The sequence below is a fragment of the Lactuca virosa genome, chromosome 5 (genome assembly GCF_052849685.1).
Source record: "Lactuca virosa cultivar CGN04683 chromosome 5, Lactuca_virosa_CGN04683_v6, whole genome shotgun sequence".
Taxonomy (NCBI): Eukaryota; Viridiplantae; Streptophyta; class Magnoliopsida; order Asterales; family Asteraceae; genus Lactuca; species Lactuca virosa.
Window position 1 is genome coordinate 431,548,801 of NC_136430.1, and position 24,980 is coordinate 431,573,780.

The following is a 24,980-nucleotide window of genomic DNA, read 5'->3' on the forward strand; positions in this document are numbered from 1 at the left end:
GATGATTTGGTTTTGACCTATATACCGGGCCCGGTCAGAACCTAATTGATGTGTTCAATTTCGTTCTATGTCGAAACAAATCAGAGATCGAGAAACAAATGCTGGACAATAAGTAAGACCATGTTCGATGTGTTTGTCCGGCTGATATCATGAGAGCAGAGGATTATATGATCACTTATCTTAAATGGCGTATCATCATCATCTCAGTTCCGAGAGACTTTGAAAGAGCTATGATTGCTAGTCGGATTTTGAAGTCATATTTGCAAATATAGTTATTAGACTTATCCAAGTGGGAGACTGTTGGATATAGTGTCTAAGTCCATAACTTTATTTGGTATGTACTTGACCCGACCCGGCATGGTCCATTTGGGTTGCATGGCATTGCAATACTTGGATAGACTAAATGAGAGAATAAGGCACTTATGATTATTAATATATTATAAGTTCTAATATATTAATAATAGTATTATTTAATTAGTATTGATCAAGTATTAATCTAGTATTAATCTAGTGATCAAAGTGAGACTAATTAAATATATAGGGTTGATTATGACAATCATCAATTCTTTTATGGTGGATTAATGATCCATGGTTTATGGGTTTGGTTATAACCATATGGAGCTCCATGGATAGTCTATGGGAGTTACAAACCCATGGGTCATGAGAAATCAAGAGTCATGACAATTAAGGGCATTCATGTGTAAACCCTAATTGTGACAACACTATAAAAGGAACCCTATGGCTAGCAAAATTGTGACCTAGTGTTACTAGAGAGGGCATAACCGATTTTGAGGCTAAGTGACATTCTCTCAAGTTATTCCAAGTCTTGTGGTGTTGTGTGAAGCATTTGAGGCACAACATTTGGGGTGCTAGTTAGGAAATAACCTTGAAATAACCTTGAAAAAGAAATTTGCATGTATATAGAGAAAACATAGATTCAAGGTTATTAGGGTTGCATGTACACTTAGGAAGTGTTAGAATGCTTAAAAACCCATCACTTCTACCCTATGTCTGATGAAATGGTATTTTCTGTCGATATGTCTTGATCTGTCATGATCTCTTGGTTCCTTTGTCAAGGCAACCACTCCTTCATTATCACAGAAAATTTCCATTGGCTCCTTGATGGCTGGAACAACTCCAAGGTCTCCGATGAAGTTCTTCAACCAAATTGCCTTCTTTGATGCTTCGTTCACTGCTATATACTCTGATTCGTAGGTAAAATCAGCCACTGTCTCTTGTTTGGAACTTTTCCAGGTTACCGCTCCTCCACTATGGACAAGGTGGTCTATCATGTGTGTTGTTGATGCTCATGGGTTGTATGACATGGAAGAATGTTCTAGAAGATGTTGCATGGCAGGATATGATTGGTTGTCACCATTCATGGGCCAATGGGTTTGGCCCATTAGGGTTTTAGGTATGATCCCTCAAGTATAAATAAACTCATATCTCCATCATTATGTATGTGCAGAAATTTCAAGAGAGTAATCACTGTGAGGTTGAGAGCACTCCTTTGGAGCAGTTAGTAAGAAAGAGAGATTCTTTTGTTTTGAGAGATCAAGTGAGGTGTAACCTTTATGTGTGATTGTAATATGTGACATCCCCAATTTCACGGCCAGAAAAGACTGATTTGTTTATGCTTTGTTTTTAAAATCAGAGTAATCTTTTACAGAAAACAGTTGCGGAATTTGTTCCCAAACCAAAATATGATAAGAATTTATCAAAGAATTTCTTTAAAGAAATGTATTTTCATTATATAACAAAATCTCGGGATGTCATGTTCTATACAGACCAAAAGCATAAACAGAACAAAATAGACCTTACACAGTTAATTATAACTACGGGCCTATAATCCATATCTCTCGTTACGTCAACCAACTTATGCTCTTGTGCCACAACCTGTAATACAAAGAAAACTGAGTGGGTCAGGCTTGGGAGCCTGGTGAGCATATGGGGTTTTCATCCCACAATATTATATCTTATATATATATATATATATATATATATATATATATATATATATATATATATATATATATATATATATATATATATATATATATATATATATATATATATATTCAATCATCAAACGATCATTCCAATTACCCATCCCCATTATCTTTCTTACTCTTAAGGGTCTACCCTAAGAGTCACCTATTCGTTCACTCCGTATTAGACACTAAGACAATAGCTGCCAGGATTCTTTATTAGGCACTAAGACAATAGCTGCCAGGATTCTTTATTTGGCACTAAGACAATAGCTGCCAAGGTTCTTTCGTAAAGCACTAATTCCATAGCTGCTATGGTTCATTCATCGGATACTAAATCCATAGCTACCAGTGTTTAGTGTAGGTACTAAGTCCATAACTACCAACGTTTATCTAACAGTACTAAATCTATAGCTACCAGTGTAGGTACTAAGTCCATAGCTACCAACGTTTATCTATACGGTACTAAATCCATAGCTACCAGGGTTCATCTATACAGTACTAAATCCATAGCTACCAAGGTTCGTCTTTCGTCTCATCCTCAAACTCATCTGTCATCACATACCAACTAATTCGTCTACCCATGTTCTACCCAACATTTTTGTAGATACAAATACTTACACAGTTTAAATCATTTAACACCTGTATAAAACATCAATTCTATGCCCATCTCAAATAGACAAACAATATATAAACACATAGCACGTATTTCATCGCAAATACTTCGTATTTATGTGTTAGAAGAAAGTAACTACACACTCACACATATAAACAATAATATACTTAATACATTCAAACAATACTTGTATTATTATCGTGTTTATGAAAGGGACTATACACTCACTTGATCAGAAGATGATCGGACAACACTACGGCTTGTAAAAGTAGTATTCTTCGGTAGATCTGGAAGATCTTCACAAAAACCGGGCTTCTCGCGGGCAGAGCTTCGGCTCGGAAACTCTTTTCTTCTCGGGATCTTCGGGCTTCGGGACTTGCTTCGGGTCTCGGGATGAAACCGGGGCTTCGGGGGGTTAAAATAGGGCTTAGAGAGAGTATCGGGAGTGGGAGAGTAAGAGATGAGCAACCAAACTCGGCTGACCCTCGATTTCTATTTATAGGGTGAATTTTCTGAGTTCACCTCGTGAGTTTTTAATATTCACCTCGTGAACTGACTCACCTCGTGAGTTTCTAATTTTCACCTCGTGAGCTCGATACGTCATTGCGTTCGTCATGGCCACTTGCCCTGGAAGACGTCCATCATCTGTTCACCTCGTGAGTTTCTAATACTCACCTCGTGAACTGTGACACCCTTGGGGTTCACGCCCCGAACTTCAGAAATTCATAACTTTCGCATACGAGCTCCGTTTTTGACGTTCTTTATATCCACGCGAAGGTGAGATTATGCTCTACAACTCTCGTTTAGACTCCATTGGATATTTTTGAATTTATTTTTATTATATTTTTATTATATTATTTTTAGTAGGCCGGGACACGAAAACTCCGTTATAAATTCATAACTTCTTCATCCGACGTCCGTTTTCGTCTGTCTTTTTACCGTTGCACTACCAATGACGAGATCTTCGATTCTCGTTTAGATTGTTTCGGCTAAAAACCGCTCGATCTCAAATCGAGTATTCGGGCTGCACATTGCTAAGTCGAAACTTCGGAAAATCATAACTTCCTCATACGAAGTCAGATTTGGGCATTCTTTTTATGCACGCTCTCGGTTTAACGAACTCTACGACTTTTGTTTAGATTACTAGGGCTAAATACCGCTCTATCTTAATTTCGTATTTTACGTCATTCAGCGTCGCGCCGGTTCTGTCACGAAACTTCGACAGGTCATAACTTCTTCGTTATAACTCGGATTTCGGCGTTCTTTATATTTTCGGAAACCTTGAGACATATACTACAACTTGGTTAAGATTAATCCTTCTAAATAATCTTCCATCAAAAAGTCATTTTTGATGCTTATCGTCTCTAAATTGACTAGCCCGGATCTACGGGCGTTACAATTATCTCCCCCTTAGGATGATTACGTCCCAGAATAATCAACGAAAATAGGACTTGTATAATGATTCCATACGCTATCTCTTCATCCTAGGTAATAACCGTAACTTCTACGTTTCCTCGAAAGAGTATTTAACTCTATGGCTTTCTTGACCGCAGACGATGCCCAATCTTGCATCTGCTTATTGTACTATGTTGTACTTTCAATCGTAACCTTCGAGTTACCAAATAAGTCCTTATTGTGGACTCCTTCTTCTTATTAGGATAAATACTTTCCTTTATCTATTGTAACAGACTGATGGGTCGTGCTCTATTGACCTCTCATCGCACGATGCGACGCTTAGACTCGGTCTTTTTAAAGTTAAATTCCGGAATGGAATATACCTTCCTTCATATTCTAATGTGATATAATCATATTTCAGCGTGTAGCATTTCTATCTGCAAACTTCTTTTAACAACGAGCGCGATGCTATCGACCGCATTGATTTCAATCTTCTGACTTGAGTCAGATGCTACCTCGAACTTGGTTCTCTAAACCATGTAACAAACTCATCGTAGTCGGACTCAATTTGATATGACCGCTAGGGTCAGAATATCATTCATCTTCTTAGTCACTACCGAAACAATGGTAACGACATACTTGAATAAAACGAGATCAATCACTAGCTTCTTGGTAACCTTGTGACTTTCCTTGATCCAAGTGTGAGTCATGTGCTTCCGGTAGTATATGCATCTACTACCTTTCACACCTACTCATACTCGTCCCAAGTATTGTCCCGCAGTCGACCAAGTCACCATACAAGAAAATCACACAATCATACAACACATCAGATAGCAAAACTAGGGTTTATATTATTTCTGGAAACGATTACACAAAGGTTCAAGTTCACCCTATACTACGCCTCTACTAGGCTACACTTCCTGATACAGACTTTATATATAAATATATATATATATATATATATATATATATATATATATATATATATATATATATATATATATATGAAGTCTTCATCCTTGAATCCTCGCGTTGTTTTCTGCTTCATCAAGGATCATGTGGAATGCCCTTGGCTTTGGCGGTGCTTCTAGCCTTGCCGCTTCATTTTTCTTTGGGCCGTCTCTAGACATATGCCCCTTGCCTCCGCATCCGTAGCACACCTTATCATTGTGTGTACAGTTCTTGGAATAGTGGCCGATCCTTCCACATTTGTAACAGGTTACTTCTTCGTTGCATATTCCAAAGTGCTTCTTCTTGCACTTTTCACACCACTTGGGTCCATACCTTTGGTCATCTAGGTTAGACTTTGCGAACTTTCCCTTATTATCAGGTCTTGAGGATCCTTCAAACTTCCTCTTTTCTCCAACTTCAACCTTATCTAGACCCTTCTCTTTTATCTGAGTCTCGACATTCTTAGCAGCTCTAACGGCTGCCTTCAACGTACTTGCCATTTTGACCGTTGGGCCAAAGTCTGATGGCAATCCGTTAGCAAATTTTTCGATCTTGGCGAGCTCAGTCGGCACCAAGTATGGAAACAATTTCATCTTTTCGATAAACGCGGTAGCATAATCATCAATGCTCATTTTCCCCTTTTTCAAGTTCTGGAACTCATTGTTCAGATCAATCAGATCTATCTCTAAGCAGTACTGCATCTTTAACTGCTCCAGGAATGATTCCCAAGACATCCTCAGGGCTTCCCCTCGAGGCATCATATCTGCCAGTAACTTCCACCAGCTCAAGACTCCGGTATTCAGTTGTCTAACTGCAAAGACAGTCTTCTGTTTGTTGCTACAGTCGCAACTCTCAAACACCATCTCCATTTCGGAGATCCAGTCCATAATCTCAACAGGCTTTGGGCTTCCAGAGTACATGCGCCCATCCTTGTTGTTTCCCCTTTCCGGGTCATTCCTTCGTTCTTCTTGAGTCCCAACTTGACTCACAATGCGACTATTGTTCCCTTCCTCTGATCGCTCGGGAATCAGTTCGGGTTCCTCAATGGGTATGCTAGGTTCGTCCCTATTTCCATGCAACATCTGTCGCATTTCTTCCCTTTGTTCGGCTAACATAGCCCGAATCATGGCTTGCACTCCAGCCATGGTGATCTGTTCTGGTGCAGCAGCTTCAACAGCTACTTGTTCAATCACAGGCGGTCGATTCTTGTTCTCGTTTGCATTTCCAACTCCGCTTATTGTTCTTGCCATTCTTGATCTATACACCGAATAAGGTGAAATTTAGATCTTCGTTCGCGATAGATATTACGATCTTCCATATTACTCTGAAACGTTTACATGCTAGTTCTAATGTCGTAACCATACGGTTAGAATCCTACACACATAAGGTTTCCAGATCCGGTCGGCAACAGACCATAGATCCGAACAAATAATATCATATATGGCAACATATAACATTTAGCACGTAAAAGCATTTTAGGCAACTTTCCTAAAATAAACTAGTGCTCGTGTCTATAATATAACAGACACACATCTCACAATCTCCACTTAGCATTCTAAGTTTAAGTCTAGAAATCCCACAAATTCCTAGTTCGCTTAAACTAATGCTCTGATACCAACTGTGACATCCCCAATTTCACGGCCAGAAAAGACCGATTTGTTTATGCTTTGTTTTTAAAATCAGAGTAATCTTTTACAGAAAACAATTGTGGAATTTGTTCCCAAAACAAAATATGATAAGAATTTATCAAAGCATTTCTTTAAAGAAATGTATTTTCCTTATATAACAAAATCTCAGGATGTCATGTTCTATACAGACCGAAAGCATAAACAGAACAACATAGACCTTACACAGTTAATTATAACTACGGGCCTATAATCCATATCTCTCGTTACATCAACCAACTTATGCTCTTGTGCCACAACCTGTAATACAAAGAAAACTGAGTGGGTCAGGCTTGGGAGCCTGGTGAGCATATAGGGTTTTCATCCCACAATATTATATCTTATATATATATATATATATATATATATATATATATATATATATATATATATATATATATATATATATATATATATTCAATCATCAAACGATCATTCCAATTACCCATCCCCATTATCTTTCTTACTCTTAAGGGTCTACCCTAAGAGTCACCTATTCGTTCACTCCGTATTAGACACTAAGACAATAGCTGCCAGGATTCTTTATTAGGCACTAAGACAATAGCTGCCAGGATTCTTTATTAGGCAGTAAGACAATAGCTGCCAGGATTCTTTATTTGGCACTAAGACAATAGCTGCCAAGGTTCTTTTGTAAAGCACTAATTCCATAGCTGCTATGGTTCATTCATCGGATACTAAATCCATAGCTACCAGTGTTTAGTGTAGGTACTAAGTCCATAGCTACCAACGTTTATCTAACAGTACTAAATCCATAGCTACCAGTGTAGGTACTAAGTCCATAGCTACCAACGCTTATCTATACGGTACTAAATCCATAGCTACCAGGATTCATCTATACAGTACTAAATCCATAGCTACCAAGGTTCGTCTTTCGTCTCATCCTCAAACTCATCCGTCATCACATACCAACTAATTCGTCTACCCATGTTCTACCCAACATTTTTGTAGATACAAATACTTACACAGTTTAAATCATTTAACACCTGTATAAAACATCATTTCTATGCCCATCTCAAATAGACAAACAATATATAAACACATAGCACGTATTTCATCGCAAATACTTCGTATTTATGTGTTAGAAGAAAGTAACTACACACTCACACATATAAACAATAATATACTTAATACATTCAAACAATACTTGTATTATTATCGTGTTTATGAAAGGGACTATACACTCACTTGATCAGAAGATGATCGGACAACACTACGGCTTGTAAAAGTAGTATTCTTCGGTAGATCTGGAAGATCTTCACAAAAACCGGGCTTCTCGCGGGCAGAGCTTCGGCTCGGAAACTCTTTTCTTCTCGGGATCTTCGGGCTTCGGGACTTGCTTCGGGTCTCGGGATGAAACCGGGGCTTCGGGGGGTTAAAATAGGGCTTAGAGAGAGTATCGGGAGTGGGAGAGTAAGAGATGAGCAACCAAACTCGGCTGACCCTCGATTTCTATTTATAGGGTGAATTTTCTGAGTTCACCTCGTGAGTTTTTAATATTCACCTCGTGAACTGACTCACCTCGTGAGTTTCTAATTTTCACCTCGTGAGCTCGATACGTCATTGCGTTCGTCATGGCCACTTGCCCTGGAAGACGTCCATCATCTGTTCACCTCGTGAGTTTCTAATACTCACCTCGTGAACTGTGACACCCTTGGGGTTCACGCCCCGAACTTCAGAAATTCATAACTTTCGCATACGAGCTCCGTTTTTGACGTTCTTTATATCCACGCGAAGGTGAGATTATGATCTACAACTCTCGTTTAGACTCCATTGGCTAATTTTGACTTTATTTTTATTATATTTTTATTATATTATTTTTAGTAGGCCAGGACAGGAAAACTCCGTTATAAATTCATAACTTCTTCATCCGACGTCCGTTTTCGTCTGTCTTTTTACCGTTGCACTACCAATGACGAGATCTTCGATTCTCGTTTAGATTGTTTCGGCGAAAAACCGCTCGATCTCAAATCGAGTATTCGGGCTGCACACTGCTAAGTCGAAACTTCGGAAAATCATAACTTCCTCATACGAAGTCAGATTTGGGCATTCTTTTTATGCACGCTCTCGGTTTAATGAACTCTACAACTTTTTTTTAGATTACTAGGGCTAAATACCGCTCTATCTTAATTTCGTATTTTACGTCATTCAGCGTCGCGCCGGTTCTGTCGCGAAACTTCGACAGGTCATAACTTCTTCGTTATAACTCGGATTTCGGCGTTCTTTATATTTTCGGAAACCTTGAGACATATACTACAACTTGGTTAAGATTAATCCTTTTAAATAATCGTCCCTCAAAAAGTCATTTTTGATGCTTATCGTCTCTAAATTGACTAGCCCGGATCTACGGACATTACATAATAGTTCTTGGAAGTTAATAAAATCTTCTTTCTCTCGTTTTCCCGTGGATGTAGGTCACCTTGAACGAACCATGTTAAATATTGTGTTCACTTGATTTACATTTTCATATGAGGAAGTCTAAGTTAGGAATCTCGGCAGCTTGTGGTGTGAGAACTTACATATGAGGAATTCTAAGTTAGGAATCTCGACAGCTTGTGGTGCTTTTCGAAGAATATGGGTGTGCTGATACCCATGGAAATGGTGGAGTTCCTAGAAGAGCATTCTAGTGCGAGCTTGTACATGAGAAGAATCCTATAGGGAGAGAGTCTAGGGTGGGTGGTAGTGTTTATGTGGTGGCACATGTATCCGAGACTGATAGTGGTCTGGTATAGTGACTTAGAGACTTTGAGGCAATCCCGGGACACGTACAGATATGAGTGGAAGGTAGTAGGGGCCCATACTACTGAAAACACATGAGTTGTACAGGGATTGGGAAGGGTCAAAAAGGTTTCTAAGGAGCTACGGAATGGTGGATAATGTGGTAGAGCACTAGCGTAATTGCAGTTGTTCCCGTCGCTATCAGCTTGTCGGCAATGATTGTTCGAAATGAGATCAGTAACCGTTTGGGACTTAGTGTTTGTTTCCGCTTGGGCCTAGTTGATGCAGACCTGTGTGAGTTAGCTAATTCAAATGCCTTGTTGGCCTTACGTGAAGTAGTGTCAGACTAAGTAGCGAGATTCACGAAGGAAGCCGCTGAGATGATCGACTCGAAGATTGCAGCCTGAGGTTGAGTGGTCAACTTATGGAAATGGATGTTACTTTCTGTATTGGGGTTGTGTTTTCCTGCCTCCTAGGCTCAAGGGAGGAGTGATCGGATGTGGGTCAGTACATGGTTAAGATAGGATGTGGTAATCTCCTCATTAGTTATATTGTAAGAAGGTGAAGTGGGTTCGCAGTAAATCATCCATGTGTCGCAATGAAGAGATGTTTGAGACTCGATGATTCTTGTGGTTCAATGGCCAAGGTAAAGGCCATGACACATTTCGAATGAGTATCGTAGATCCTATGGGGGGTCAGATGTATCAGAAGCGGTGCATTAAGTGGTTTCTATTTCAGGACTCGAGAGAGTTCTGTAATTATGTTGGGTTGTCGGAGCTTTGTTTTAAGAATCTACGGGGGTTCTTGAAGTTTCGAGAGGAGGATGAGGTTGTGGTTCAACTCCCAAAGTGTACGATTTTCTATGTGAAGGTTCAGTTTGGAAGGTACATAGTCTATCAAATGGATTTTGATCGATTTCGCTAAGTTAGTTGGCGATGTCGGGTGAAAGGCCTCCGAATTCTCCATCTGAGATTCGGAGTTGTCTTATCCGAAGGATCATCTTGTGTTGTTCATGCATTCTGAGAGTCAAGTCGGAGATGTTGATGGTTAAGCCGGTCTGAGGTTTTAGTGTTGCACACATCAATCAATGATGGTTCGAGCCCTAAGCGGGGGAGAAAAGGGTAATTTGTAGTTCAGGGATGTGGGAGTTTAGTTCAGGGTTATGGCTACATGGAGGAAAGAAGTGGGCTATCATTGAAGTGTTCATAATTTGGAATTTTCTTGTTCCGTTCCTCAGGGATCCGCTAGAGTCCTCCTTTGGAGCAGAGAATTCAAGGTTTTGTCAGATCGTGAGTGCAGAGCAAGTCGTTGTTAGTTGTGTGTGTTATCCTCGTAGTAAAAGTCGATGGGTAAGGAACTTGTTGTGGCCAGTAGTTCCTTTTGGGGAATTCACTAAGTTTGTGGTTACAGTTGTGAATTAAATATTTTTTAGGTACTTGTCGGATTGCGAACGTGTGACTGTACACACACATCAGCAGCTTTATGATTCGAGATTCCGCACTGTCTTCATTAAAACTCTGATTTCCTAATAATGGTTTATGAACAATTGGTTTATTCTGAATGTAACCTTATTGAAAATGGATGTTATATTTTATATTAAAAATGAAAATTTTAGCTTGGATTTTTGGGACATTACATGTAAAGAGCGTGTTGTCTTGTTGATACAAATTATATATGTCCATAGGTTTTGAAAGTTGATCATCTGTCGTTATTTGTATAATATTATGTTGTTTTAATTTAAAAAAAAATATAAATGTACCCCTTTTCTAAAATTGAGATGTTACACGTGACTTTGTCTTTCCAAGTTGTATCTAATACAAAATAAAGCGTATCGTTAGTGTGGTATGCAATTGTTACTTTGATAATGGTTGCTCAAACTTTTACAAATTGGCATATTGATTCTTTTAAAAGCGTATCATACATACTTATAAAGCTAGCATTTTTTCTTGAATCTCATGCATTTGAAACCCCCTTTTTTAACTTCCTCAAACCACATTCATTTGAAACCCCATTTTTTAACTAATGTAACTCAAAAGTTTTTTTAATTATGATTTAACACTCAAAAGTTTTATAACTTATATTATGTTTAATTAGCATTTAGTGAAAAGTTTACTATAAAAAGGCCAATCTTTTGTGTCTTTTGTGTTATATAATATCTTACATGTAAGAAGGATTTGAAGATATTGTGATTCAAAAGTTTTCATATTGTTGAAGCATTCACGATCCAAATATGATGATTTGAAGAAATGGGTTATGTCGCATCGATGGTAACTGTAATATGATTTTTTTTCTTTCAACCAAAACAAATGAAACTTTTCTATTCTTTCTTTATATTGAGTTTCTCATTTAATCTTTATATGTGATTTGTGTGTATTACTCAATCTTGAATGTAACTCTCCAAACATCAATGTTTTACTTGGAATATCTTTTTGATTCTTCTTTTTCAAAAAAAATATTTTGATTGCAGGTTAGTGAAGAATTGTCATCAAGTTTCTATGGTTGAATGGTGTTAAATGAAGAAAGAAGATTCATAAAATGGATATAAGTTTTTTTGCTTGAGCAAAGTTGACGAATGTTAGTTTTTTCTTTTGATTTAAATGTATGTTTATGTAACATCTTTATTTATATATTCAACCACCAAATGCTCTTATTTATTTGATTGTAGTTTTTCTATTTTGATTATGTTTATTTTCTATTATTTTTTTGTTGGGTTATCCTACACAACATATTTAAAAGACTATTTAAAAGATAACATAATTTTGAACAATTGATATGTAATTATGATAGACTTATCATGATATGTTCTTCATATGAAAGTAATTTATCCATATTACTACGACAAGAATTACATATGACATTTACGAAAATATATATATTATATGTGATTTTTTTTAACATGTATATGCACCTATGTATGTTATAAATTTATAATTAAATATATTTATGTTTAATAATTGAAGGAATTAAAATGATGCATCAAAACCAATTATTTAGACGAATATAATAATAATAATAATAATAATAATAATAATAATAAATATAAATATACATTTCCAAGTACCGCATTCATTTGAAACTCACACTACAACTCAAAAGTTTTCTAATTTATATATATTTATTAGTTACAACTCAAGAGTTTTTAACTTATGATTATTAATTAGTAATCACTAATAATTTTTTATTTTCCTTTCTTTTATAAGGTTGTAAAGTTTTGCTCATTAAAAACATTAATGTATTTGAAGAGATTTGTGATTTAAATATGAAGAGTTAATATAAATGTTATAATAGATGTTTTAGTGTTTTTATGTTATTAAAAGTTATACTGTTTATTTTTCATATTTTTTATTATTCATTGTATATATATCTTTTTTAATACAAATGTTATAATAGATGTTTTTCTATTTTTATGTTACTAAAAGTTGCAGTTCATATTTTTGTTCACACGTTTTGTTACCTATTATATTATCATTCATTTGATATATAATTTACATAATTTTAAACGGTTTATATAATTATCAATTAATTGTATATATCACAATGACTTAAAAATTAAACTATAATGTTTAATAAAACTAATATGTTAACTATATGTTTGCTTTACTACTAACATTTTGTTTCAAAGCAGAAGTATTAAATAACAATTTGGTAAAAGTTATTATTTTAACTATATAATTCTATTGTCGCGCAACGCGCGGGGATTCGCCTAGTACGAAATATAATAAAGAGTTGTTCGTATTCAATCAAAGCTTGAATACACTCTTTTTTTTTCTCAACCGCATATTGTGCTTACATTTATACAAACTAATAGAACATTTCGAATATGTCCATATGATGGTTTACTATCAAGCCTTGACCTCATCTTATTAATGGTTCCTTTTATCTTCCTTAAACAAAATTTGTTCATATAAAAATAGAAATCTTGGTCATACGACATGCAATTACGTTACGTGTAAACAAGAGTTCTTTGTATAGGACAAGCTTTGAAAAATCTTCTTGTTCTTGACGTAAATAACTTATTTTGCAATTTATTGCTAGCTAATAGAATATCAATATTCTAACTACAACCTAAACCTACCATGATATCTGACAACAACCCATGTTGGTGTTCGATTCTTCCTTTTATTAGTAAAACTCTTATTTGTTAGATTCGTTAACCTATCAATAATAAATACCCTGACACACATAAGAGGATACACATAACACAAAATATGTGTTATTGCAATGGCCAAAATTGTATGGACGTTCAGCAAAAGTAAGAAATGTCTCTTTATATTTAATATAAATTAAGTCATGTCATGGGTTAACACGTTTGAGACTAATAAGACTAAATTTACAAAAAGAAATTGTATAATGGAACGAAACATAACTTTGATGCGCAGAGTAACTCCTTTATAATTCATATATAGAATTTGTTTTACAAATGTCAACAGTTCACATATAGCACGGCGATGAGTAGACCATATCAAGTGGACCATAAAATTATCAAAATAAAATTTCAATCCAAACAATTATGTGTAGCCCACATTTATTCTCGTGTTCTTAGACTATTTTTTTCTCAGTTGAACATCTGTGTGTGTATGTGTGTGTGTATTATGTGTATTACTGATAGATTTTCAACCCTTGGAAAGCACTATCGCCTCTCTTAATCGACATGGTCCATCTGAATGATCCTCTTCTAGGCGTCTCTCTACGCATATTAGATGATGGTGTGAAACATTTGTACTACGGAAACGCTTTCTCCTTGACATTGATCCTATGGTTTCCGTCTTTTGGCATGGGGTAGCTAAGTCGTTGCTAAGAGCTTAACTAAGCCTTGAGTACCCGACGCTCTCTATGGAAAACTACACCACCTATTGAATTCCTAATCCTCTGCTGTGAGGATATATCCCTCATCCGTGAATCTACGAACCTATATGGTTCTCTTTGTCTATCTGAGCCATACCTGGGAATTTGGACAATTCCTAAATCCTGTTAGTCACTTGGGAGGAAAGACCAACCTTTCCTTAATAAGCAAGAAACTCCTAGCCTATGAGTAATCTAACATAAGACATTTTTCTTCTATTTCTTGCATAATGAAATCGAAACTAACGACCACTGCCTACTCGGGATGCAACTCTCATGGATCATGACGTTGAAATCGAAAGTTGAACTACTTTTTTGCACTTTCTCCTTAAGGGTTGGTTCTCCCCCACTTGGGTTCAACCTATCATATGCTACTACTCGTAACTAGCAGAAGTCTAACCTGGCCTTGCCTACGTGATTCATGGCTCCTTTTGATTTTGAAGAAACTCATGGTTATCATATCCAATGACATTCGACAATCTCATCTTGGTACTATTGATTGTGCCTAAGTGGTCTTCTCATATATCATAATCAAAACAGGAAAAGGTCGTGATAAGCAGAAAGTCGTCTAAAAACATACTAACGCACATGTACAACTAACATTATGAGGGGGTTTTAGTAACATAGTCGAACTACTACAAACAACGACGATTTCTGAATTTATTCCATCCTTCTTGTTCTTTGGACGATCACATTATCTCGTTCTAGTTGTCCTTCTTCATTCTTACAACTAAAGTCGGTACTTCATCGGACAGGGTTCTCAGAACCTAGCTTACTCACGCAAATCTACTTTATTTTGACTCAATCCTATATGGCCACTTAGACCCGAACTTAGAGCTACTCTCCTAGACATCACCATACTACATGTAATGATGGAAACAATGCAAGGCGACTTATAGTGTTAGCCATACTATCTACTAAACTACCAATGCATTAGGAAATTTTGCGACTCTTCATGACCTAAGTATGAACCCTGTGCTTCCAGTAGTATGGGCCCTTATACTACTTTCCACACCTTCTCATACTTGTTCCAAGAATTGTCCCGCAATATCCAAGTCACTACACAACATTACACATGACGACCACTAAAGATATATGTATGTGTCCCAACAAGCACATATGATAGATCTTCCTAGATTCTTTTAGGATTTTTCCTCTTTACCGACTACCTACCGCATGATTAAACGCCCTATCCAACATATATTAAAATTCCTAAACACTTTTTCTAGGATTAGTTCCACTTTATCCTACTATTATTTGAGGAAGAACTTCTACCAATACTAACTAATTATCTGATGAATATGATTGCATGCCTCTAAAATTGAACAGTCTATCGACTGAAAGAGCTGACACTACAACGGTTAGACTTATATGAGAGCAGCGACATAGCACCAAATCAAGCAATCTAAAACTATTTAATTATGGGAGCATGCAACCTAATGTATTTGTCAAATAACTAACTAATATCAATATAGGTTCTAAGCAGCAATTAACAAGCAAATCCCAAGGCTATAAGGCATTTTATTTATCAGGCAATTTTAACATGCAATTCCTAAAAGACTTCTTCTAGGATTCCTTCCACTTCACCCTACTATTTTCAGAGGAAAAAATTCTACCAATATTAACTATTTAACGGACGAATATGATTGCATGCCTCTAAAAACCAAATAGTCTGTTGATTGAAAGATCCAAAACTACAACAGTTAGACTCATACGAGAGCTACGAAATAACGTCAAATCAGGCAATCTAAAACTATTTAATTCTGGGAGCATGTAACCTAACTTATTTGTCAAATAAATAACTAATATCAATACAGGTTCTAAGCACCAAATAACAAGCAATTCGTTAGCTTACATACTAGCATGTATTTATAATATTTCACTTATCGACAGACATACCAATATGGACATTTGGGGAATCACTTTCCTTTCTGAGCTCCAGATGAATGTACGCATCACATTCTTGTTTAAATATTTTTATAAAAAGATCTTGTTAGTTTACTCAGGTCCTTAGTTTGAGTCTGAAATCACACAAGTGCTCATCCAGTTCGCTCAAACTAGGGCTCTGATACCAATTTGTAACGTCCTCATTTTCAAAGGCAAATTTTCATTTTTATTTATTCAATATATCCAATTGCATCAAAGTATAATTACATTATGAGGACACATGATTGCCAATGCGCGTATGTACAATCGAACCTTGACCTTCTCACGAACCACTGTAGTGGCTGAAAAACAATTGTAACAATTGGGTAAATGCTAGGCTTAATGAGTACCCCAAGATACCATATACCACAATTCATATACATGCATACAAATAGCCCCCACCCAAATTAGATAATGGACCCCGCCCACCTACCTAATGGACCCCGCCTAACTACCTAATGGGCCCCTCCCAACATACATAACGGGCCCACCCCAAACAACATGGTGGGCCCCGCCCGACATACATAACCATACATAGAGACTACACATTAAGTTCTACTAATACAGGCATATAGAAGTTATACTATTAACTCTATTTTACTAACTCTTATGTCCTCACATACATGGATATATATTGTAACACATGAATAGTGAGATAAATCCCGTGGACAATTACTCCGACAATTGACAGATATCCCTTCGGCATAACGGGTAAAGCGTCTAAATTTTTTTTAACCTCGAATACTATAGCATATCAGTTCCTATGACAATCTGATAATGAAAGCTAGATTCATCACTAATCCCAATGAATACCAAGAGTTCTATCAAATAAGGATCAGCCAAGCAGGACCTTGACGAGGTAGGATCATTTCGTAATATAGTTTATCTAAAATCCAACAACCAAGCCAACGTGACCATTCTAGACACCTCTCATGTAAGTAGATCAATCAGCATTATAAATGGAATTACTGATAAATCATATTTATACATTCATAACAACGACTATGAATATAAATATAAGATACACTTAAAGCATAGTAAGTATAGCCTAACCTACAGAGAGTTTCTAGTGAAACCGGAAGATTGCACCGACAAAACTCTGACCCGAGAGCTTCTATTTCTCCAGCCCTCTGAGGTTGTAGGGCCTCACAAAAGTAGTCGGAAACTAAGGAGTAAAGGGACTAACAGTACGAGATATTTTCAGAGGAATTGGATGGAAATTGTGTGAGGAAAGAATGAGAATCGGCTTCTATATATAGTTGGGAAAAGAGGCGCATGTTGCACGCTTAGTCGATGCGCGCCGCGCACTTGGTCTAGATTGGTGATGTGGCTCCAACAGTTGTGTGACACATGGCAGCTTCTGGGTGGCGTGTCAGTGCGTGTCGCGTGCCTGGACATGCGGATTTTCATATTCGTCAAAAATCATATCTTCTCCATACGAGCTCTATTTTCGAAGTTCTTTATATCCATACATAGCTACGACAAGATATACGACTTTTATTTAGACATCATTGGCTAATTCTCACTTTATTTTTAAAGCTATATTTTAAACAGACTTAGACTATTAAAGCCTGTATAAAAATCATAACTCTCTTATATAAATTCCGTTCCCGACTGTTTTTATATCGACGTAATCATATGGATGAGATCTTCAACTCTCGTTTAGATTGTTTTTCCTAACAATCAGTCGATTTATATTTCAATTTTTGTGTTGTACATTGATGCACTGAAACTTCTAAAATTCATATGTTCCTCATACGAAGTCAGATTTAGGCGTTTTTTAATGTGTACTCTCTAGCTTTTACGACTACTATGACTTTTTTCAGGATTATTTATCCTAAATAGTCCTCTATCAAAAAGTCTATTTTACGTAACTGGTCGTTTATACTGCTAAGTGAAAACGGGGTGTTACATGGCTCCTATGGTTTTTGGTATGTGTTAAGTGGGATGTTGACTGGGTTATTGCAGGTCGGTAGGATGATGGTCATGTGCCTATAGGTCCACCCGGTGTTGGTCGGGAGTCTTCATGTATGTGGTTGGGTGATGGCAGGAACGGTGAGAAACCGTAAGCTTCTCATTCCGATGGTTGGATGGTTTCATGATGTGTTAAGAACCATCATGGATTTCACTTATGTGTGGTGGGTTGATAGTTGTGTTGTGGAGACCTGTGTGTTTGGTTCGTTTTCTTTTGAGATAGTTGGGTATTTGAGAAGTGTGGAGATACTGTTGATGGATTAGTAGCAGCAAAGTTTTGATCGGGCTTTTGTAGAATGTTGACTTGTTGGAAAATTCATCATTGTATATTAGTAGTTCACTATTCGGTTTCTTCTTATTGGATCGTTGTTCGTTTTATGAGAAGTTTACGTGTAAGCTAAGTTACATGTGATGCAGCTCATTAAAATCTTTTGGATGAATCGTCAGAGGATTGTACACCTCATCTGTTAGGGGATTGTGGATGTCATGTGAGATTGCGGATTGACCATTGTTGTGCTCTTAGGGGTAGTGGATAAGTGAGGACTTGTCAAAAGTCAAGTGTGCATTTGAGGTCTTTTAGGCGTAATTTTCGGATTTGGTATTGGTTGGTATTCACAATCGGATTGGCGTGAGTGCTCGTTATGCATGGTATAAAGGTGTTCCAGGTCGAGGACTTGCGGTAAGTAGGACGAGTGGATGATCGACGACCATTATGTATGTCCCTAGAGTTTTAGGTTGATGGATTCTCGGTTGAGTCAAATGACATTGTTGTACCCCTTCACAGATCCAGTAGAGTTAGTGCACCTTCTAAGTTTTATGAATTTCATCTAACTATGGAAGGAGATACATGTTTGTTAGTGATAAAACACTAGTCAATTTGGATAAGCTAATAACTACTAGGAGACAATGGTGGGCCCTGAGGATGCCAATAAGAAGGGTCTAAGGATAAAAAATTCAGTCCATGTGTAACATCCCAAGTTTGTCATTTGTAGTCCCTGGGGATGGCAGGGTAAAGCCATGAAGATCCTAAGGGCTAAATTGTAATTTTGGGGTCAGGAGGAGTACGTTGCGCGTACATAAGGGTACGCTGAGCGTAGTAGGGCGCGCCCTAGTACACTGGGCGTACACTTGTGTACGCTGGGCGTACTCATAACAGAAGGAAACCCTAATATCTTGGGTTGGGGGCTATATAAACATCCTTATGGCTCATTTTCTCTCCTCCTTATCAGCCTCCATCTTCTAGAAATGCACCCAAACCCTAGATCTTGTGTGTGAGAGTGAGTTGGTGGTATTTTGAGCTCTTGAAGGTGAAGCCATTGCAACAAATAGTTGAAGAAGGAGATTGGCTTGTAGATCTGACGTTGTGTTGTGCCATAGAAGCTCCAGAAGGTAAAAAGCTTCAAACTTTATACTTGTAGGTCATAGATCTAGCCTTTCTAGCATTATGGAACCATTTCTTGTCCCAAAAGTCCCAAAATGGTGCATGTGATGATTTGGACGAGATAAGCTGTCCTTTCAGACTCTTGAAGGGGTTTTGAGTGTTAAAAATGAGGTCCCAATGACTTAAGATGTCCCATGCATGTAGTAGGAAGGTCTTAATGAATTAAGACCTTAGATTAAGAGCTTTCTGGACGTCCAAAGTGTTAAAGTTCGAGACTTTATGAGTCCTAAGCACATTTGGTCACTGGATCTGAGGTTTGGGCTTAAGTGCTTAAGCCATTAAGCACTTATTAGAGTTTTGGCAAAACTCACGTACGTCCCGCGTAAGGTTCTGTACGCCCAGCGTACTGGGTCAATGACCCCGTTTCCAGTCAACGCGAGACTCATGTACGCCCTGCGTAGCCTTGGGATACGCCCAACGTACGCCTTCTGTGGGCTTTTTGTAATTTGGGATTTGGGTGTTGGGCTGTTTATGGACTAGTTGGGCTTGCGCCTTTGCTGAACTTTATGGATATGGTGTTTTGGGCCATGTCTTGATAGTGGATCTTGGAGTTGGGCCCATTTAGGAAGTTGGGCCCAATTTGGTAAATTGGGCCAATATTAGGCCTTACACATATGGACTTGTAGATCATGGATTAGTATTGGGACTTGGCCCAAATGAGAGGAAAGGCAAATTGGACTAATATTATTTGTGGGATTCTTGGTCAAGATTAATATTCCTATTTTTGACTTATTACTCGCTATTTTTGATAGCTCGGGATTTTTGGCGAGTCGGTGATTCGGGGGTTTGATTCTTCATTTCATATCGGCTTTGCAAGGTGAGTTATCCTCACTATATCAACAGGGTCTAAGGCACCAAGGCCGACCCTTTATCGAATTTGTATCCGGGTATTTGCTTGATGTGTTTTTTTTGATCTGTTAGATCTGCATCCTTGTAGTTAGGATGGTATTATGCTAGTGACCTGGTTTAGGTCGGTATCCTGGTATATAGGATGATGTTATGTTAGTGACCGGTTAGGTCGGTATCCTGGTTATAGGATGGTTGCTGTGTTAATGATCTGTTAGATCAGTGTGATTATCTGTTATATACATGCTAGCGTATGATATTTATGTGCACATGATTGTTTGATTGGTATGGGGGTTGGGTTGAGGCCTCAGAATGTTTGGTTTAGCTTTATTTCCTGTTCCTTGTATGGTTGTGGTCTTAGAGTAGGACCGAGTATTCGAATGTCTATAGGGTCCAGTGTTATTTATGGCTAGCATACGCTAGTGCTGCAGGGTTGGTGGAAGTTTCATGGACGGGTGGGTAGTGAGAGGCCGGGAGGCCAGTTATGAGATAGTTAGCATTCCTCTAGGAGTGAGGGTTGAGCACTCGTGTTGTATATGTATATTATCAGGGCGTTGTGGTGATACTTGAGACAAATATGGGTAGGTGTGGAAGGTAGTATGGGCCCATACTACTGAAAGCACAGGACCCATACGCGTAGCAAGGAAGTCACAACCCTTAGGGTTTTTTATTGGGAGTTGGTTCCCGGATTGTTATGAGGAGTATCTGATATCTTTTCGGCATGTTTTCGGCATGTTTTCAGAATGGTGGTTACGAGATGCTGAAGGCCCAGAGAGGCGGTCCAGACATGCTAAAGGTTCGAAGAACGGTGCAGACAGGCTGAAGGCCCAGAGAGGCGGTCCAGATATGCTGAAGGTTCCGAGAGTGGTCCAGGTAGACTGAAGGCCCGGTGAAGCGGTCCAGTCATGCTAAAGACTCTGTATGTGTTTGAACATCTATGTGCGAGTATTGAGCATGCTGCTATGATATAACAATCAGTAGGTCTGTCCCCAAGTATTGAACATGCTGATGGAGTATGCTAAAGAATTTACATGGGTCTTGTTAGCTACATGATCAGGTTCTGAGTATATATGTGTTATGGGGTAGCAACTTGTTCTGCAAGTGGATAGTATAGGAGGAGGTTTCAGCACTGTGACACTTGTTGGAGTTGTAAAGGACATTGATTAGGTTTTCTAAGGTAATGGAGGAGGTGAGTACCTCCAGGACGGAGTGTTGGACATCTGAAGTGCCGACGACAATGTCGATAGGTTATCCAGAGCATTCCAGTCATGAGCTGAGGGCCGGAGAGGGCATACCAGACTCATGATGCGGGCTCATAGGCAATCCAGACCTATGGTGAGGACCATGTAAGGGTATTCCGGTCATAGGTTGTGGGCATAGAGATTGTGTTGATTATGTATTTTGTAGGAGCACGTTCTGGTTAGATCTTTCTCCGGATCGTCTATGGACACATTGTATGTGGGTAGGGTTGATGCGGTCCTGCACTATGCAGTAGGCTAAGATACCCGGTGCGGACCGACGGTGAGTCATAGCCACATAGGTTCCAGGGAGAGCGGTAGGATTGAGGCAGTAGGCTAAGATACCCGGTGCGGACCGACGGTGAGTCGTAGGCACATAGGTTCCAAGGAGAGCGGTAGGATTGAGGTAGTAGTCCAAGATACCCGGTGCGGGCTGCGTTAAGTCGTAGGCATAAGGGTTCAGTAGAAAAGCGGGATTCGGGGCACGAGGTTAGCGGACCAGGACGGTCCGGATAGACTGAAGGCCTGGTAAGGCGGCCAAGTCAGAACAAATGCCCGATGAGCGGACAGGGGAGACTGTAGGCCCTGAAGGGCGGTCCAGTCATGCCGAAGGCTCGGTGTACGTTAGTTGGTAATCTATGGAGGCATTAAATTGCCGCAGCAGCAGGTAATCAGCGGTTCTGTTTTGGTGGGAACCTCGAAATACCAGGATTTGGTGTAAGCGGTATGGAAGTGACAACCGTTCAGTAGGTGAGGTCTGTCAGGAAGTCAGACCGATTTTGGGATTCCAGATTTCAGGATTCCGGTAATGTGGCTTGGATTATTACATGGAATTAGGAATTGAGTGTATTCAAGGTAGAGATTTATACTGGGTTGCTCGTCTTGGGAAGTCGTTATGAGTTCGAGTAGTGGAGGTGCCCCTCAGGATGTCGGGTTGCCGGGGATGGTAAGCAATGATTTCGAGGATGAAATCGAATTTAAGTGGGGGAGATTTGTAACATCCCAAGTTTGTCATTTGTAGTCCCTGGGGATGGCAGGGTAAATCCATGAAGAGCCTAAGGGCTAAATTATAATTTTGGGGTCAGGAGGAGTACGCTGCGCGTACATAAGGGTACGCTGAGCGTAGTATGGCCCACCCTAGTACGTTGGGCGTACACTTGTGTACGCTGGGTGTACTCATAACAGAAGGAAACCCTAATATCTCGGGTTGGGGGCTATATAAACATCCTTATGGCTCATTTTATCTCCTCTTTATCAGCCTCCATCTTCCAGAAACGCCCCCAAACCCTAGATCTTGTGTGTGAGAGTGAGCTTGGTGTATTTTGAGCTCTTGAAGGTGAAACCATTACAACAAATAGTTGAAGAAGGAGATTGGCTTGTAGATCTGAAGTTGTGTTGTGCCATAGAAGCTCCAGAAGGTAAAAAGCTTCAAACATTATACTTGTAGGTCATAGATCTAGCCTTTCTAGCATTATGGAACCATTTCTTGTCCCAAAAGTCCCAAAATGGTGCATGTGATGATTTGGACGAGATGAGCTGTTCTTTCAGACTCTTGAAGGGGTTTTGAGTGTTAAAAATGAAGTCCCAATGGCTTAAGATGTCCCATGCATGTAGTAGGAAGGTCTTAATGGATTAAGACCTTAGATTAAGAGCTTTCTGGACGTCCAAAGTGTTAAAGTTCGAGACTTTATGAGTCCTAAGCACATTTGGTCACTGGATCTGAGGTTTGGGCTTAAGTACTTAAGCCATTAAGCACTTATTAGAGTTTTGGCAAAACTCACGTACGCCCCGCGTAAGGTTCTGTACGCCCAGCGTACTGGGTCAATGACCCCGTTTCCAGTCAACGCGAGACTCATGTACGCCCCGCGTAGCCTTGGGGTACTCCCAACGTACGCCTTCTGTGGGCTTTTTGTGATTTGGGCTTTGGGTGTTGGGCTGTTTATAGACTAGTTGGGCTTGGGCCTTTGCTGAACTTTATGGATATGGTGTTTTGGGCTATTTCTTGTTAGTGGATCTTGGAGTTGGGCCCATTTAGGAAGTTGGGCCTAATTTGGTAAACTGGGCCAATATTAGGCCTTACACATATGGACTTGTAGATCATGGATTAGTATTGGTACTTGGCCCAAATGAGAGGAAAGGCAAATTGGACTAATATTATTTGTGGGATTCTTGGTCAAGATTAATATTCCTATTTTGACTTATTGCTCGCTATTTTGGATAGCTCGGGATTTTTGGCGAGTCGGTGATTCGGGGGTTTGATTCTTCATTTCAGATCGGCTTTGCAATGTGAGTTATCCTCACTATATCAACAGGGTCTAAGGCACCAAGGCCGACCCTTTATCGAATTTGTATCCGGGTATTTGCTTGATGTGTTTTTTTTGATCTGTTAGATCTGCATCCATGTAGTTAGGATGGTATTATGCTAGTGACCTGGTTTAGGTCGGTATCCTGGTATATAGGATGATGTTATGTTAGTGACCAGTTAGGCCGGTATCCTGGTTATAGGATGGTTGTTGTGTTAGTGATCTGTTAGATCAGTGTGATTATATGTTATATACATGCTAGCGTATGATATTTATGTGCACATGATTGTTTGATTGGTATGGGGGTTGGGTTAAGGCGGGTCGTGCTTTGTGTTGTAGGCCAACATTCCCAGGGCGGACCGGATAGACTGCAGGCCCAGGAGGGCACATAGTCAGGCCGAAGGCCCGACGAGCGGTCCGGATAGGCTGAAGGCCCCGAGAGGGCGGTCTAAACGTGTCGAGGCTCAGAGAGTGGACCAGATAGACTGAAGGCGCGGCGTGGGTGGTCCATTCAGACTCTAGACTCAGAGTGTGGACCAGGTGGACTGAAGGTCCGGTGCGGGCGGACCAGTCACACTGTAGACTCGAGATGCATGGTTGTTCTGTGTTTGTTATATGATATGTTATGGTTGTATGAGGTTGGTATTTTGGGGGTAACTCACTAAGCTTTCGGGCTTACAGTTTCAGTTTATTGTTTCAGGTTCAGAAGATGACCGTGGAAAGGCGAAGGTGTGACCGTACACTTCCTCGATTTATGTTTATGATTTCTGGGAACTCTGATGTTTAAACTATTTTGAAAACAAACTGTAATAACTGAATGGTTTTATATGATTTAAAAAGTTTTTAAATTGGCTTAAATTTTATGGATGTTACAAGTTGGTATCAGAGCCTTGGTTTGAGTGAATTGGAGGAACACTCGTGTGAATCCAGTCTCAAATCAAGGAAAGATTTTCAAAATGATTTTAAATGGTTTTCAAAATAAGTAAAAGAGGATGCGAAGTGTACGATCAGCCGGAGCCAGTAAGTAGACCCCAAAATACCATACAGTTATCTGATTATG